Genomic DNA, 17891 nt, shown 5'->3' with positions numbered 1-17891 from the left:
GCAAGTTCTTCGGTAGTCATAAACAAAGAAGTAGATAACACTGCTAGGGAGAATAAATGAAACCTGAACCGTAGTTTAATCCAAAGTCCTTTTTCCAGGAATCACGCTTCTCCCATTTAGAAGTTGGTGAGAAGTGAATGACCTTGCATCCAACAGATCTTTTTGGTTATTTCAAGTTGAACGAATGAGGCCTTAACTGGTCAATTGCTGTTAGGAAATCAGTTATTTGGAAAGAACTATGTCACACTTTGTCTAACGAAGCACAAGTTTATACCCTCTGCCTGCATCCAACAGATTTTTCACTGTAGTAAATGTGCCACTCCATAAACAAAGCTGTAGTGGCTGATAAAGAAATAAAGATCCATGAACTTTGCTGTAGTACTGAGGGGAATATCAATAGGGCAGTAAAGAGCCAAAATATTAACTTATCTTGCACTTCCTTGACGCCGACACGCTCACAGATATACACAAAGGAAAATCATCTCTGCGACCTCTGCTTGACAATGATAATATGGTAGAAATAGCCATGAGAACAAAAATGGACATACTTACAGAAGCAAGGTTATCCTCAGTTATAGCTCTATCAGAAATTCTTCCAGGTATTTTCTACCTTAATTCAGCTCTGGAGCCTAGTTCTCTTTGTAATTAGCAATTACAGTGCATATTAAAAAAGCACATAGAGGAGGCAAATTGATGTAAAATTTATGTGCATCATTCACGCCAAGTTCCTTGCAACCTACTATTTCTGTTTTCCCTTTTTGTAAAATGGACAAGCAAGTCTACTTTAAAGAAAATTACTCCTTGGCAACAGTGACCTGAGAGGTCTGCAAGTCTGCATAGCAAGCAGTCTCGGCAGCTTGATTAGTTGTTGTAAGAACAGGTCTGAAACATTCAATCCATAGAATGTGTTATGATTTCTGTTGAGAAATTTTGTCTTCAGTGTTCCTGAGGAATGAACTAAAGCGAGAGGCGGGCAACTGCAAGTCACTCATTAGTATCCACAGCATGGTTTAATCCTTGTTAGAGGAGAATAACAAATGTAGAAGGGTTCCTTTTTCCCCTCACATGGGAAATGTGATTCTAGAGTGTATTTTTCAGCCTACTCAGAAGCATGCAAAAATAATGTTCATTAATTTTGGGGAAGATACAGATGCTGCATAAGAAAAGGATATAGTTATGATCATTGATTCTGGCAGAAGACTTCAGGAGCTCTCTTTGAAGTCTGACAACAGGAATCTGTGCCAAGATTTATGCCAGGCTTTAATCTGTGACAATTAAATTAGGGGACAATGAAAGAAGATGGTGCTATCTTTACTCTTGATTGAATTAATGATTTTTGAGTTGTGGGAATTGCTTACCTCTCTGGCTGGCAGTTACAGAACTTCTGTTCCATCCAACTGTGACTATAAACTCAGATTTCTAGCCCTGGAACCACTTGTAATTCTTCTTTCCTGTGACTCCGCTGCTATTTCCTGGGACTGACAAGTGTGTACATTGTTAATGCTACTGGGACAAGCATTACAGTAGCTAATCCAAGAATGCATGGAGGGGATGCAAACGCTTATTATCTCAGACTAGGCACTTGGCTGGCCAGGCAGTGCAGCTGGATGCTGAGGGGGATGCTTTCTGTGGTGGGGACAGAGCTGCTGTGGGATGCAGGCAGCAGTTTCACCACTTTCTATCCCTAGGCTGCCTTGTTGCTCTTTCCTCCATCACATCCCTGCACACTGAGCCTGGCTCCTGGCTACAGCCACCCACAGTTGGTGCCCGCATATCTCCTGCACACTGTGCTCTTCCCATGGCTGGACCAGGCTCACATGACCTGTTACAAAACCATGTTATTGTCTGGCTTACAAATGACATAGTTTAAAAATGCCCCAGAGCAGATCAAAATTTTTCTTCTGGAGAACTCTTCAAATAAGATTTATGATGCTCATGTTTAAAAATCGTGCAGTTTAATAAAAAGAAATGACTGCTTTCTTCGGCTACAGCGAGATAACATATTGCCAGAGGTAGAAAAATAATAGTAATTTGGAGATTATTAATATTTGTCCTCCATTTTTTACTTAGAACATTTTGTCGTTTCCCAAGGCCTTTCCTTTGGCCCTCAGGAAATATTTGTTTATCATTAGAGTCAGTATTTAAAATGCATGATATGGCAGTTAATATTTGTATCCACGGTACAGCAAAGAATATACTGTGTTGTTCTTTGGTTGACCAAACAATCTCCAACTAAAATGGACCACGAGCCCTGAAATTCCTGAGGAGGAGGTGAATTTGCAAACTGTCAGGAATTTTGTTTCCAAAGAGCCTGTTTTACTTCAGCTACTAGGAAAAATATGCTTATTTTTCATAAATTCTTCTAACTATGGAAGAAACCCACGGCGTTCCTCCCTGAATATAGAATGACAAGATACATAAACATGGGAGAGAGAGAGCTGCATTACCTCAAGATGAATTGCTACTGGGGGAGGGAGACACACACCACCGTGGCTTTTTAAGCTCCAAATTTGGAAATGCACTAACCTTTATTAATCTTCCAACATATTTTATATGTTTTGCTCCAGCCATGCCCTGTCTAGGCAGGATACATCTGCTGTAACTCACACATCTGAACGTCAAACATCTAAGTCTGACTTAGTCACCCAAGCTCCCTTTATAGTCAAAGGACAGAGGCCAGCACCTGCAGAGGGCTGTGCATCTCATCCCCATGCAAGGTCAAATCTGCTGCCCTCGGGGAGTGCCTGGCTCTAGCCACTGACACTGAAAGAAAGCCCCCAGTGTCTGACGTGGTCTTAGATCTCTCTGAGCCCCCCACATTAAGTGTGATGACTCTGTGCTTGAGCAGAAGTGTCTCCACAGTGTTGTTGAGAATACTCACGTGCATTTATGGAGTAGAAGGTTTCAGGCTGGCTCCCGTAAAAAACAGATTAGATGTGTGTCATGCATCTGGTGTATAGGACTGACTTCTCTTTCCAAGTCCATCGTATGATATTTACTTGGGTCTCTGTGAGACTTCAAAGGCTCTAATGGATGTCAAACTTCTTGTGTTTTGATTAGATTGAGCAATGCAGAGCCCTTATGGGGATGCTGCAGGTTTGCTCTGAAAAGAAAGCAGGAATTGCACTGTTCTCTGTATTACTTACTAAGGCTATCTGGCAAGGTAGACTGCCTGCCTTGTTATTTGCAATTCACTTTCAACCAGAAGCCAAAACAAAAAGGAGGCAGAGAGTTAGCCTGAAAAAGCAGTTGTCATGGTGTAGGCAGACATTTTAAGTACACACACTTGAGTCACATAAGGTTTTGAATATGTTGGGATTCACATTACAGCTGAAGTTGTGTGTCGTGGCTCTTCTGCTGCTCTATGTCTTGTGCCTTAACAGAAAATGAATGATTATCTTTGGTAATATGAAAGATGTTCATAAAATTTCTTCCACCTAATTTACTAGAACTACTCAATTATTTAGCAGGTTATTCTATTTTGCTCCTACCTTACTTTTCTGTTTTGGACCCATCTGCCAGCCTTTGTGTTTTCAACTGTCTCTTGGGTGGTTTGATAGCAGGAGACAACCACCTCAATCCCACCTCGAGAAAAGCTTTTGCTGTTATCTTCTACATGGTGAGACTGTGTTTTGGATGTTACGAATAAGTGACTATATTTGCCTTTTAGCTTAACCTGAGTTAAATGTGATTTCAGGTAATTGGATAACAAGTCATTCTTTCCCCAAGGATGTGGTCAATCTGTGAACAAGGACCTGGCTTGGATGACAGGTCACTCCCGATATCTTTTTCTTTACCATCTCAAATGATGAGTGTCTGTGTGGGGTATCAGTTCAAACCACAGCAGTGAAGCATGTTGTAATCAATATGATGGCCCAGGGTGGAATTTCAGTCTTTCTCTTTGACTTTTTTATAAACTTAGTCAGTTAAAAACACACTCTGTAGAGAAAGAATATCAGTAGGGTTCAGCATCGAACAACCAAATGTTAGCTAGAATTATGATCCCTGTGGAAACTTAATTTGGATTCTCTGTAAGTATGTATGGCAATAATGTTTGTAATTATGTGATCAGCCACTGTAACCTCCCTGAGCAATATGTCTGTGATGACTTCACAGGTTACTGTGAATATTAACTTGCTTGTACTATAGGCACTGTAAGAATATCACAAGCAAATTTGTACACCAAACTTCAAAATGGAGTTTGAAAAATGTTCACTAAATCAGAAAAGGATCTGCCCACTGGATAAGGAGAAAATTCAGAAAAAAAAGGAAAGGTATGCAATCATATATAGCACTATATCATGTTTAGTATAGCCTGTTGACTTTTTAGTATACAACTTTGTCATATCGCTTTTAAGGGAGACACATTGAGAGTAACTAGGAATTATCAAATTTTTGACTGCTTGAGTTTGCAAAGGCAGTAATGGTGGTATAAAATAGTTTATAAGTTGTGTAAAATGTACATTTATGTGCATGTTACCCAAATCGATGTATATCACACATGGATGTGTACCTCACAGACACACGTACACATTAACTTACAACTTCGGGTGCCGAATTCTGTGTCGAGAAAGTCTCAGTCTCTCTTCCAGCATGTCACAGCTTGCATACGTCCTAGTCACCTCTCTACATGTTCGTAGCATTGATCAAAGACAAGATTCTTTCAAACCTCTAGTGTCACAAGATGCATACGCCGTATTTTATTGGTTCATCATTGTTGGAATCATATCATGAAGAGGCCTTTCAAGACCTTTTCAACCACCAAACAATTGATGCAAAACATATCCCAATCTTTTTGTATACTGGGACAGTTAACTATAGACTCAAGATCAGATCTTCTGTGGATGTAAATCAGCACAGTCACCACTGAAGTCAATTGAGCAGAAGCAGCTTGTGAATTTATCATAGGAACTATAGGAAAATTCTATAGGAAAACTATTGGAAGGGACCTCTTGCAGGAGACCTCAGGTCCAAGCTCCTGCTAAAAGTATGGCTAGCTGTAAAGTCATAACAAGTTGCTCAGGGCTTTTTCCTTTTGGGTTTTGAAAGCTTCCAAAGACAGAGGTGGCACTGTCTTTTGGAACAAATAAGTCTACTGCCTGGTTGTTCTCATTGGCAAAATCTTCTCTTTAAGTCCAAACTGAACTTCTCTTTTTCTACATGAGTTCACCATCTTTCACCTTCCTGCTGTGCAAGGCCTTGAAGAGCCCGGCTCCATCTTCCTGATGGCATTCCTGGATGCTGGGGGCTTTTAGGTCCTTCTGAACCATTTCTCCTCCAGGCTGGGTAAGAGCAGTTCCTTCCTGTGCCTCCTGTGCCTCATGCTCCATGGGCTGTCTCCCTCTGCTTCATCTCTGGAAGGTGAGAAAATCACTTCCTTCCTCCTCTGAGCCCCCACTGACATGAGGGTGTTTTGAGAGATGGATCTCACAGCAAGTGAATCTGTTCTCTACACTTGTGCTTATAATTCTCCACAGGCATTAAAAGTTTTGTTTTGTATTGTTTTTAATGATAATACTGCCTTTGTCTCCCCTTCATTTGAGAGTGAGAGAGATAGGCTGGATTGCGTTATCTCTTGCCCTCAGCTTGGTGCACTGATCTGCAGTGTCATTTTTCAAACAAAGCTGAAAGGCTTGCTCTATCCGGGTGATTTTGATTTCTTACTTTACCCACTCCCACCTCCCTCTTCCCTGCAATGAGATGAAAACATCAATATCTGTTTTGGGCTCCCAAGGTATGACACAATGTCAATGGAATTTGTTTTTAATCTGGGTGACTAACAGTTATCTGACAATTCAAGTAATATTTCTCCACATCCATCCATCAAGCCCCAGCGAACTTACAGGGGGAGACAGCATCAGACCTGGCAACCCAACAAGCCTGTTAACACTCTGAGATTGTAACTCTAAGTCCTCGTGATACAATTTTCCCCCAGCCTATCCTGCGCTGCCCTTTTCATTTTTTATTCATGTAAAATTACAACTCTTGAGCTTGAAAGTTGTCCTCTTCATTTATGAGGCCGTTTCCTACAGCGAGTCAGGTCAGGCAAGCTATTATTAGGAGCATGTTTATTTATAACGAGCAGTTTAGGATCCAGCGCCACGCAGGGACAGGCTGCACGTTCCTGGTGCCAGCACGAGTTCACGCTGCAGGCATGGGGCTCCCAGCCATGCTGTGCCACGGGCAGCTTGCTGTCTGTATGGAAAGAGATGGCGAGAATGAAACAGGGACAGCTGGAGCAGAGTGACGTGGGCAACGCAGGATGACAGCGTACAGGCAGAGCTCACAGGGCTTAGAGCAATAACCAAAAGTAAGGTCCTGCTGCCATTTATTCCTTTTTTTCACCTCTTGACCTTTCTTGTTTATTGCCCCTTCTCTTCTGTGTTTAATCCGGCTTGCTGTACTACATTTCATGGTACTCTGCAGCACATGCTTGCTGTGTGACCGTGTCACCCTCCAATTTAGCCAGCATGGTGCTGAAGCGTTGGGGTCCTGACCCGTCTGTGGCACTTCCCAAAGGGAAAGTAGGCAGCTGGGAAAATTTCTACCCTTGCCATTAATTCCAGCACCTCCATTCTCTCCCTCAAGTGGCTGAGAAAGTGCTGCTGGGGGGTTGGTGAGGAGCTAAGTTCTCCCTCTTTTTCCTTCCTTCAACAATTCTCTACCTCTATTAGGAAATGTTTCTTCTCAGAAATAGTGATGAGGCATTGGAACTGGTGGCCCAGAGAGGTGGTGGAGTCACCATCCTTGGAGGTGGTCAAGACTCATGTGGATGTGGCACTGAGGGATGTGGTCAGTGGGCACGGTGGGGGTGGACTGATGGTGGGGCTGGGTGATCTGAGAGGTCTTTTCCAACCGTGGTGATTCTATGATTCTACCTGCACTTTTCATCATATCAGTTTACAATTGGTTGACTTCTGTTTATGGTTTTTGAAGAGATAGACTTCAATATTTAGCATTCCATAATGACGTCTGTGCCTTCACATCCATCCCTGTGAGTGGAAAGTTGTGACCGTAGCTGTCAGGAGACTGATGTCCAAAGCAGTCAGCATGGAGCTAAATTCCACAGCCCTTATTCAGTTCTTAGCTTGGCAAAAACCCAGTGAAGATAAGGAGGGTTTTAATTGATTGAGGATGTCAGGTTCCAATAATGAGCATGGCCATCGTTCCTAAAATCTGTATTCATGAATTTGCTCAAGAATACCGCAGAGGTGTTTCTGACATTTGGCAACATGAATATTTAAGCCTTCCTGTGTTATTTTTGCTAAAGGAATTAGAAATTAGCATGTCATGATCATAATACAGCAGCTGAAAATAAAGGGCCAGATTGTGCCCTCAATCCACGCACACGATTCCCACTGATGTCACTGGAAATTGTACGTATGCCTTTGAGGGCAGAATTTGGCCCAGCGTGCCCTTTCTCTCTTTGCAGCACGCACGTTGCGCTCACTGCTGCTAGCAGCAGTGCTGTGCAACAAGAGAGGAAAGCACGCCTAAATTATTTAGCGTGCTGATGACCTGCAGTGTTTTTCCTTCCCTTTTTGTAAAGACTGAAACTGTAATTCTTTGTACAGCTAGAGCTGATGCCTTTGCGGAGAGGTTCTGCAAAGAAGGGGGATGAAATGCCTCCACGGGCATGTCCCTGGCAGATGAGTATATTGGACTCTAGACAAAAGGGCTCAACACTTTTCTGGCAGGAGTGACAGAGATGTCACCAGGACTGTCATGGGGTAGGGAGATGGCATGGGTGACCCCTTGGTGTTTATTCCAATTATGGGTGATAAACCACTGCATTTTTCTTCCCCAGAGCTGGGACCTGATGGTCCATGCTAAGTGTTGTCCTAAAGAAAGGTGGTTTCCTGAGCCGAGACTTTTAGCTGTAAAGTCTTTTTCTTCATCAGACTTCAGAAGAATTGATGCTTCACTGTGTTTATGACTGTTAAAAAAGCCTCTGATAGAAGAATTGCTCAAAAGATAGAGATGGAAATAGTTATTTGAAAAATAGCTGTATTTTTTCCTTAGCTTCTCTCCCCCAAAATATGCAGAAGTAAACCAATCTTGAAAACAGCTTGATTCATCAGCAACAGAGTACTCTCGTGTAGTGAAATCAAAAAAAGGTGTCAGCTGTGACAAGACTGTATGTGCTATATGTACGCTTTAAAAGTGAGTGGTGGCAGACATTTTGAGACACCATATTGTGATGTAGCAAACTACATAAATAAAAATCTTTGCTGCCGAAGCCAGAGATCTGACTCATACCCTGACAGAGTCTGAACGACTGCTTTTTCATTGACTTTGTTGATGTCCGCCCCGCTCCAGACGCCCAGAAGGGCAACTTCCAAAGGGTGCTCCTTTGCTCACAGGTCCCGAATGGCAGAGCTGAGCTCTCGCTGCCCTTGTTTGCCTCTAGCTGCTAAACTGCAGTAAGAGAAACATAACAAATACTTTCCAAATGCTCTTTACCCATGAAATTAATTGTTTTAGTCTAATTGCCACAGAGATCAGATGTCAACATGACTGGGAGAAAATGAAGTCCATGTGAGGGGAGATGGTCTATTAACATATCTTGCTGTTGCATTTGATCCACCCTGTAGAAATCTTAGATATTTGTGAGTGATTATGATTCCTGAGCTTCCACTTTGGGACAATGGAAAGATGAACAGTGGAAAGATCCATGAAAGGATAGCCACATGGTGTACAATTCTTCTCAAAAGAAAAGAGTGTAGACTGTAGCCTCTACCCCAACAAAGCTACAGCCCATCACTTGTCACTTCTGCAACTTTAGGATTTCAGGGACACAAAAAACACACTGGAAAAAAAAATCCAAATTTTTTGTCTAAAACTATGCCATGCAATCAGCTAGACCAAAACCAAAAAGCAGCTGCAGCAGACTATGTATCTGCTGGTATAACAAAAAAAAAAAAAAAGAATTAATGCTGAAAGTAGCAAAAAGAAAACCAGAGCACGGGATTCTGTACACTCTACTTTAGGAACTGAAGATGATAAGAGGCTTTCAGAGCTCCGGGACAGCATTTCTGGCATTACTATTACCATTGAACATTTTGTATGAAGTAGTTACAGCAGACTGGAGGAGAACAGGTCAAGGGTTGCAAATCTTGCTGTCAGTACTGCGGCCCTGCTCCTGCTTCCAGTGGAGAAGAGAACATCTCCCGAGGCACATCGGTGAAAATATATGAGTTGACACTTTAAAAATTAAGCCTCCTAGAATTGCTGTGTCGATTATTATCCCAGAGACAGCTTAAGCGATTTGCGCACAGTCACACAGTGAATTGGGGCTGCGCCAGGAATAGAAGACAGGGCTCCCGGTCTCTGGTCTTGCTCTCTTACTCACATCCCCAGATATGCTGTAATCCATGTGGGGAAGAAAATCCAAAATCAAAGATTGATCTTGCTTCCTAAGGCATCTGCCTACTACTCTGCAGCACAGATACGGAGTCAAATGTTTCTGCTCTGGATGAGCCATATAACCCATTGATTTCAAAGGAATCACTCACCTGATGGCTTTTGGCTTCACGGTACTGAACAAATCATTCAAATCCTTAGAGCATCAAGGTTTGTTGGGAGAAGAAGAGTCTGAGTGGTAGTCTTCAATTAGTGGCTTGAGCAATTTCAGCTAAATCTATTATATAAAATTACAATCATGTGCTACTAATGGGTACTTTACTCATTAACATGCAAAGGAAAATAACTTTGCTCGAGCTCTCGGTATCACCTGGCTGTGCGGCGCAGAGAGGTTAAATACAGAACAGACCATACTTGTAAGAAGATTAATGCATACAACAGGGATAGCAGCGGGCTTCTGCTGGCTCTAATCTGGCATTTGACTGGGACAGGGAGAGAGGGAAGGAAACTCTAAGCCAGTTAAAGTAGTGGATTATTGATGACAGAGGATTCACTGCTGATAGGGAAGCTGGAGTGAGCAGGCAGCAAGGCTGAAACACAGGGCAGCACGCAAAGCAAAAAGAAACACTGGATTTAGACACAAGTTGCCTTTCAGTATTGGAAGGGAAGCTGTAACAAAGAAGGAGACAGATTGCATAGCAGGGTCTGATGTGAGAGAACAAGGAGAAATGGTTTCAAATGTAAGAAGGGAGATACAGGCTGCATATAAGAAAAAAAAGTATTTTCCAGTGAGGGTGATAAGGCACTCAGGTTGCCCAGAGAGGTGGTGGCTGCCCCATTCCTGAGCATATCTAAGGTTGGACAGGGCTCTGAGCAAGATCAAACTGTAGGTGTCCCTGCTTGTAGCAGGGGAGTTGGACTACATGATTTTTAGGGCCCCTTCTAACTCAAATGATTCTATGGTTCTATGATTCTATGATTTTATAGGAAGGTCTAACACACATGGAAGAAAACTGGTCGGAACAATGATAAGAGCTTTCTAAGAGTACAGGACTGAGGAGCAGTAAAATTACATCTTACATACAAAGGTAAAAAAAATCATACCAAGCTCCTTGAAGAGGGATTTGAATTTGGCCAAGTAAATGATCTGAGAAGGGAAGAAGTCTTGCAAGACTTCCCTGCCTTCTTCTGCTCAGATAAACACTGGGTGGAGAATAGCACTGCAAATCACTAATAATTACAGAAATTCTGGCAAAGGCATCCAAGTAGATAATGTTATCTTGGGAAACAGGCAGCTGGGAGTGGGCTGGGGTTGCACAGACCTTCTGCAGCACAGCTGCTAATCAGGATAACCCCTGACAGTCATTTTTAATGATGGATAATTTGAAAGAAATCGCCTTTGTGAAAGTTCTGGAGCAACATTTAGTAGGGACATTTGGTTCTTTTTGTTTGCTTGCTCGGCTCTGAGCAGCACTCCAAGGAATAGGTGACAGCTTTGAAGGGAGGAGTGGAAACCAGTTACCTCCACCAGCAAGCAATTTGGCACAGCAGAATGGTAAATTCACAGTTGGGATTAGTTTTCCTGTTATACCTGATAGACCGGGGGGAACTACTAATATAATTTCTTTAGTATGCAATAAAATCATTGTACTTCCAGGGTTTCTGTACCAGGGTAGAGTTTGTTAAAACCAGCACTGCTTGTACTTCTTAGATTATGAATTTGTTCCTATATCTTCTTTGTCTGTCTCACAGATCCTGGCGATGCTACAGGTATGACTGAGCTGGCATCTGTCTTCCAAGTTGTTGATATTTTAGTATGAATTTCCACTTAGGGTGTGAATAGGACAACTTGCCTGTAGTGATGTGTTAAAAAAATCATACTACAGTGTAGGTCATGATTAAGTTACAGTAAAATTACAGACTGTCTAGAAGAAAATGAGCAATCTCAGCTGTGAATATTGTAGAATGCATTATCTCCCAGATTTATTTATTTATTTCAGTACTGCCTGTTTAAAATTCTGCAAGGCTCCTTGAACTGTATATAGGTGCTAATTTAAGTCTGAAAAGGAAAAAAAAAGTATGTTGAATTGTATTTGTGCATAGAATTTGCAAAATGAGATTGGATTTTGATCCACTTATTTTTGTTGAGACAGTCAGTACTACTAATAGTTTATCTTCAGAATAAGTTAAAGAAACTAAAATTTAAATAGCTTGGAAGCCTGATTTCCATTTCGATGACGGCTTTCTTACTGTACAGCCTTCTACTGATTTTCTTAGAGAAATATATTGGCTATGTAGATATTACAGTTTAAAAGCAACTCATTTTCTTTTATTTTTAATCAATTTGTAATCAACTTAGATGCACAAAAATAAATTAGGTTTGGAGACTTAAGTGTTTATAGAGCATCCACATGTCTAGTCATTTGCCTATGCTGCCTTAAAGCTACACCTGTATGTAAACTACTCTGAGATGTGTGTAGCCAAATGTTGGGGGTTTTCTGAGTGTCCTAACTACAGATTCTGCTTGTCTGCTAGCTTGCTCCGTGGCCGGGTGCTGAGCTGATACAGCTGGAGGAAAAGTCCAATCCCCACCTCATCACAATCTCATGTCAGGTCATTATAGAGAGTGATAAGATTTCAGCTGAACTTCCTGCAGATTGAACAATCCCAGTTCTCTTAGCTGCTCCTCATAACACTTGTATGCATAAGATATACCTCCCAAATCAGTATGAATAAGAGAACACCAAATTTTGTCCTTCTGAGAGCTCTTATAAGCTTCTGCTCATTGATCTTGATCCTCTCTTGGTTGGAAGAGGCACATAACCTTAGTGACCACCTCTTGAGCAGTGGGGGTCTGGGGCCACCAGAGGAAAGGTAGCACAAAATAAGTGATGACAGAAACTGTAAAATCAAAATTGTCATCTTTTTGTGTATGAGCATGAAGTTCATTCACAAATTAATGGAACCTACCAGTTGGTCATCAACAAGCTGACGGTATTTGTTGAACATTTACTCTAAAGGTTCAGTGCCTGAGCTCAGGCCATGTCTCTCTTATTTAGCAATGCAGATGCTCCCTCTGAGGACCTGAGGTGCTGAGAAGGTCCACAGGACCTGGAAACCACCACAGCTAACTTGGTTGTCAGGAGAATGCAAAAACAGACATTAGGATGCACATGGCTTGCTTGCAGCCTTTTGGCTCTTGATGCCTGCAAATATTGACTCCCTGGTGCCTGCAACAGGAACAGTGGGAAAGGCTAAATCAATTGCTGTGATTCTCACAGCCCCCCAAGACAGATGAGTTTGTACAGCCTGAATTAAGTATAGTAGATAAGACCTGGGTGGCTATAACTGAAACACAGCCTCTCCAGCTTTGCCAGTGTTGCAGAGGGTCGCAATTGTGCACAGTAAATGACACTGAGCCACTGTTAGCATTTCTCCTGGTTGAGTCATGGGCATATCTACAAAAGGGAAAAGTGACCCACCCCTGCTAGGGAGGTGGAAAGCGGGCTGCTGAGCTCTCTGTCCACAGCTTGTGTGGTCATTGCTGAGTTTGGGTGACATTTTGAATGCACTGGGGAGGCTGGCTTATACCTGAGACTGTAGCTGTGCCCACACATCCTTAGGGAACTTTGAAATAGCAGAGATAATGTCAGCCCAGTTACCATATGCTTTCAGTCTGCCCGGGCAATGATTGTATAATAATCCCTAACAGAAAACTGAAGACAAGATTTCAAGTGGCTGCCAGAAAACAGTTTTTCACTTAGAGTGGCAATTCTGAATAAGGAAGCATCTGGCACATTTGATCAGACAAAGAAAATTAGGTCACTCAGAAAAATATTTGATGTTCTTCCTGAGGAACATAATGCTAAAAATGCCTCTATCTACAACGGCAGAATTCTCTTCGGTGCTGCTTCTCATATTATTATGTTTTGTATTGTTCTGAGTAACTACACTATATTTAGTATCTGTTAAATAGTAGAATATAGATTATGTAACTTATTATTTTCCTCCTGCCAGTAATTGGAGTTTAGAAGTAAAGAAGGTTCTGTTGGACTTTTTTTTAAAAGGTTTTAAGGACTGTTGGATGCTTCTGTAAGGTTTTTTTAAAATTTCATTTTGAATGAAAAAGAAGGTAAATGATCTTTTGCCTCTTGCCTTTCTTCTCTTAGATTTAAATACATCTCACTTACCTGTCGTTCCTGGACAGTCAGCGGTGCAGTGCTTCACCTCAAGGGTCCCACAAGAAGTAGGGGAAGCTACTATACAGCTCCCTGTTGGAATGGGGCGAAAGGGGCTGCAGGATGATCCCACTGTGTGCTAATATGCAGGAGGAATGGCTCTGTAAGGTATAGATGAATATTTCAGCTGAATATTTTCTCCTGAGAACCAAGTACCCAGTCTGTCCCAGGGAAATACCTTCCTGAGATACAGGATGTTGGCTAGTTTGGATGGAGCCCTGGGCAGCCTGATCTAGTGGGTGGCAGCTCTGCTCATGGCAGGGGATTGAAACTCAATGATCTTTAATGTCCATTCCAACCTAAGCCATTCTATGATTGATTCTATGATTCTATATTCAGATCAACTGGGGGAATGAATACTGGTGTTAAAAGCACTGAGTTGCCAACCTCATGTGTGGCTTGCAGTCTGATTTCTCATGGAAAAAAACATATATCTCCATTTAGTTTACTTCCAAGAATGTCTCCTCAAAAGAAGAAACCCAGAGATATTTTTTCAAGGAAAAAGTGTGGTTAATTAATCTCAATTTTTCCAGCTTCCTAAAACCAGGAATGGAAGTAGTGACCACAGATTTTTCAGACCCTACAGACAAATTCCAGTCTGATTTAATGTCAAAGAACATCGCTATTTCTACATTAATCTTTCCAGCTGGTAAATGAATCAGTTTTTGTGGCATTTTCATTTGATTGTGAAGACTTCAGGTAACTGAAAAGGAGCTCCAAGCTGCTCTCCTGATCAAATTTATTACAGTGTGGCACTATGGCTGGGATAGTTACTACAAGCCTGTGACTCTTCAGCTACCATATAAAGAACTGAAGTACTTGCATAATAGATATAAAAAGTGGTCATGGTTTTTAAAATAGTTTACACACAGAAATATACCAGTTCCCTGGTATATTTAGTGTTGCAAATTTTATGAGCAGATAAAAGAAATGTTTGTAAGGCAAAGAATTTGCCCAAGGTCAAGGAGTAAGTCAAAACAGAAGGTGAATTCAGGAGATTTCTGGCACTTAATCATAAACTTAGTTCATTGGTCCTGCCTCTTTCCAGATTCTCTCATTCAGCCTTTAATTTTGTGCAAAGGCTCTACTGCCCTCATAAATCATGAATGAAAAAATGTGGAGAGGCTTCCTTACTTCAACAGCCTCAAAATAGAGTTCTAGCTTGAACTGATACTTCTGGGAGTGTGCTAGTACAAAGAACCTGGCATAAGATGAGGCTGAACAAAACAAGTTATCTCAGCTTCCCAGCACCGATCCCAGTCTGGAAGAGCTTCTTCATCATGTGCTTGTTTTCCTTCTTTCAGGCTAATCGTTTTATTCAATTCAATCCTAATTTGGATGAGTTAATGTACTTTCTCCTTCTACACATGAAGTTGCATAGGCGAGTAAATATCTGCTTGTGTTTGTCCGTTCTGGAGTCAGGTCTAGTTAACACCAGAGAGGGTTTGCCAGAATGCGTACATCCATGCGCTGACAAAATCTCATACCATAGCCACAGCTTTTTATCTGGAAGAAGTGCTTTTTTGTTATGATCACAGATCTGGTACAAACTCTATTGGCAAAGGCACATTTTTGCCTCTGGAAGCTGTAAAATGACTAAGAGTTTTACTGATATTTATTTTTAATCAGAAGAATGTCTTGAACCTGCACTTTATACCAACGGCCATGAATACTGTAGCTTTGGACAGAATCTTAGTATTTTGCCACAGCTCCTAGAGAATACAACACTGAAATAAACTGTATTTCATTTTTATTCATTCTTTCTTTAAAAAATAAAAGAAAAAATAAAATAAAAGAAAAAATAAAAATAAAAAATAAAAATAAAAATAAAAAGGACAACAACAACAAAAAAAAAAAAACACACACACACAAATGCATTTCTTTTGTAGCACAGAAACATTTTATTTCCTTCTTCTATTCACCAGAAACCCTGCAAAAATGCAAGTCCAGGGAGCAGATGTCAGCTAATCCCAAAGTCTGCGCTAGGAACATGATGGTAACTCTCAGGGAGTTCAACAGAATCTAAATGTCTCTCTGGTTTTGTACAAGATTACACTCCCAGCAGATAAGCCCCTGCATTTTAACTTGGAAGCTCGAAAGGGATAAATAACATCTCTGAAGCCAGCCAGGCAACAAACAAAATTTCTTAGTACAATACAATCTTGCTATGGGAGTTTTCTCGGGCACACGTTTCCCATCAGGCATTATTACGCTGCTGTGTACATGGGGCTTATCTCTAAGCAAAGGTGGTAATACTCAGCCATTGATACCCTGCAACTCATTGAAGTTTTAAGATGGATGAGGAAGGATTAGGTGAGCCATTTGATACCTAGCTGTTACTACAAATGTTTAAGGATCTGACATCGCTATTTGTTATAAATGTTCTTGCTGTAGTAGAGTGCGCATGTGGCAGGAGGGGAGAGGAAGAGGTGTCATGTAAATAACCAAGAGAACTCTAAATCACTTGTAATCAATAATTCACCGTGCAGAAAAAAAAGGTAACAGACAATGTCAGCTGATGGAATAGTGCTTTGGTTACATTTTCTTTTGTGTCCCTAATGAAGGTTTTTAACTCTGTCTTAACAGAGAGATTTGCTTTCTGTAGGGACATTCAGCTCCAAGCAACATAGAAGGATGATCCGAAACCCAGTAACTGGGTCAAGTCTAATTATCATAGCTAATTCGCACATTTCATTTATGGTAAAGGAAATTTTGTCTCCAGGTAGGTGAATCCAATTTGGATTATCAAAGGCAGACTGAAATAGCTTCTAAACAGAAGGCAGAAGGTCTTTTGCTAGACCCTATGACTGAAATATGAAGGCAGTATTAAAACCCCCATTCTGAACCAAATTCAACAATAAAATTAAACAAAGTTTTCATAAGCAGTGACACTAATTTCCACTGTCCAAAACCTATGGTTCCCCTCTTGTTGGAAAGTCAGAAATGCCAAAAAGTCAACATATCTCTAAGCTCTCAGAAATAAAATGGAATCTCCTATTTCTTTTTTTTGGTGCAGGACTGTGGGAATACAACAAAAACTGTTCAGAGCAGCAGCTGTGGAGCAAGGTAAAAAACATGAGAACCAAGGACACCTCTAAAGGAAGAAGGAAGGTCTCACGGCTCTCATTGGACAAGTGCCTGCACGAACGGTTGAAGAGTTTTTGTAGAATGCTCTGTTGACATATAAAGGTGGATGGGAAAGTTGTAGAGGTGGATGGGAAAGCTAGAAAACTTGTGAAGGTATATAAGTGATGTGACAACTTGTAATAAACGATTTGGATCATTCACATCTGAGTCCGTGCATCAGACACTGCGATAATACAAGGTATTTTCTTACAAATTTAACAACATACTCATATATATCACCTTGGGTGAAGACAAGCTTAAAATTTCAACAGTAAGTTATTTTGACTCTTAATCTGATTTATTACAACTATTAAAAGCATTTCAATATGTTCTACTCCAAAATAAAAGTCAAAATAGTATCACTAGTACTGAACGTCCCGTGTCAATGGAAAAAAAAATTAGCTATCATTATCCCTAAGCAGGACTGATAAACTAATCCAATCTTGGAGAACATTATTGGTTTTCTTGATTCAGCATTTACATTTGGAAAACAGCTTTTCTGGATTTTAAAAGATGTTTTTCATCACCTGAAGCTGGAGATGGAATGGCTGTTCATCGATGAATTTTTTGCACTCTCTTTAAAAGCAGCTCAGACATGTGAAAAAGCAACAGAAGCTCTCATGAAGAAAATGAATTTAATAAGTTTTTTTTTGTATACAGTAGAAAGCTTTTTTTTGTTTATATAATCAATTTCTTCAATAGACTTTCCTAGAGTACAGGTTTGTTCCCACTCTGTCTCTCTGCTTGGATGACTAATAAACTCAAAGTCTCTCATAAAAATGGACACAGCTGTAAAAAGTGGAAATTTTTAACATTTTGGTACTTAGTATCATCAAATAGATTTACAGAAAAACATCCAGTGCTCTTGGATAAGCAAAATCCAATACGCATTCATAAATGTTCCTAAATGTAATATTCTGTGTGCATGTCAACTTTCTGAAAAAGGATGTGCATCTGGTACATTAGATGCGGAATTTTTTTTACTCAGAGAGTGTATACATATAAGTATTCAGCCCAGGTGCTTGGTGAGAGCAGACTCAATCAATATGTCTATGTGTTTTCCTCTACTTCATTTTTCCACTGAAAGGTATTTGTACCCTAACATGGAGATGTAGTAAAAGTATTCAAAACTCAAGTGCAGCTCCACACAATAGAGGCTTTTGG

General features: G+C 40.8%; 1 long non-coding RNA gene across 1 annotated transcript; it reads left to right on the top strand.

The window, feature by feature from the left end:
- Positions 1–10784: 10784 nt before the first annotated feature.
- Positions 10785–17170, top strand: LOC146545616 (uncharacterized). Its single transcript, XR_014881264.1, has 3 exons — positions 10785–10918; positions 13533–13709; positions 16618–17170. It is a non-coding gene; the product is annotated as an uncharacterized LOC146545616 (long non-coding RNA).
- Positions 17171–17891: the final 721 nt, after the last annotated feature.

This window comes from Meleagris gallopavo, chromosome 1, assembly GCF_905368555.1.
Source record: "Meleagris gallopavo chromosome 1, MGAL_WU_HG_1.1, whole genome shotgun sequence".
Classification (NCBI taxonomy): domain Eukaryota; kingdom Metazoa; phylum Chordata; class Aves; order Galliformes; family Phasianidae; genus Meleagris; species Meleagris gallopavo.
Note: the sequence above shows the minus strand (reverse complement) of the source record. Positions and strands in the feature narration are given on the sequence as shown.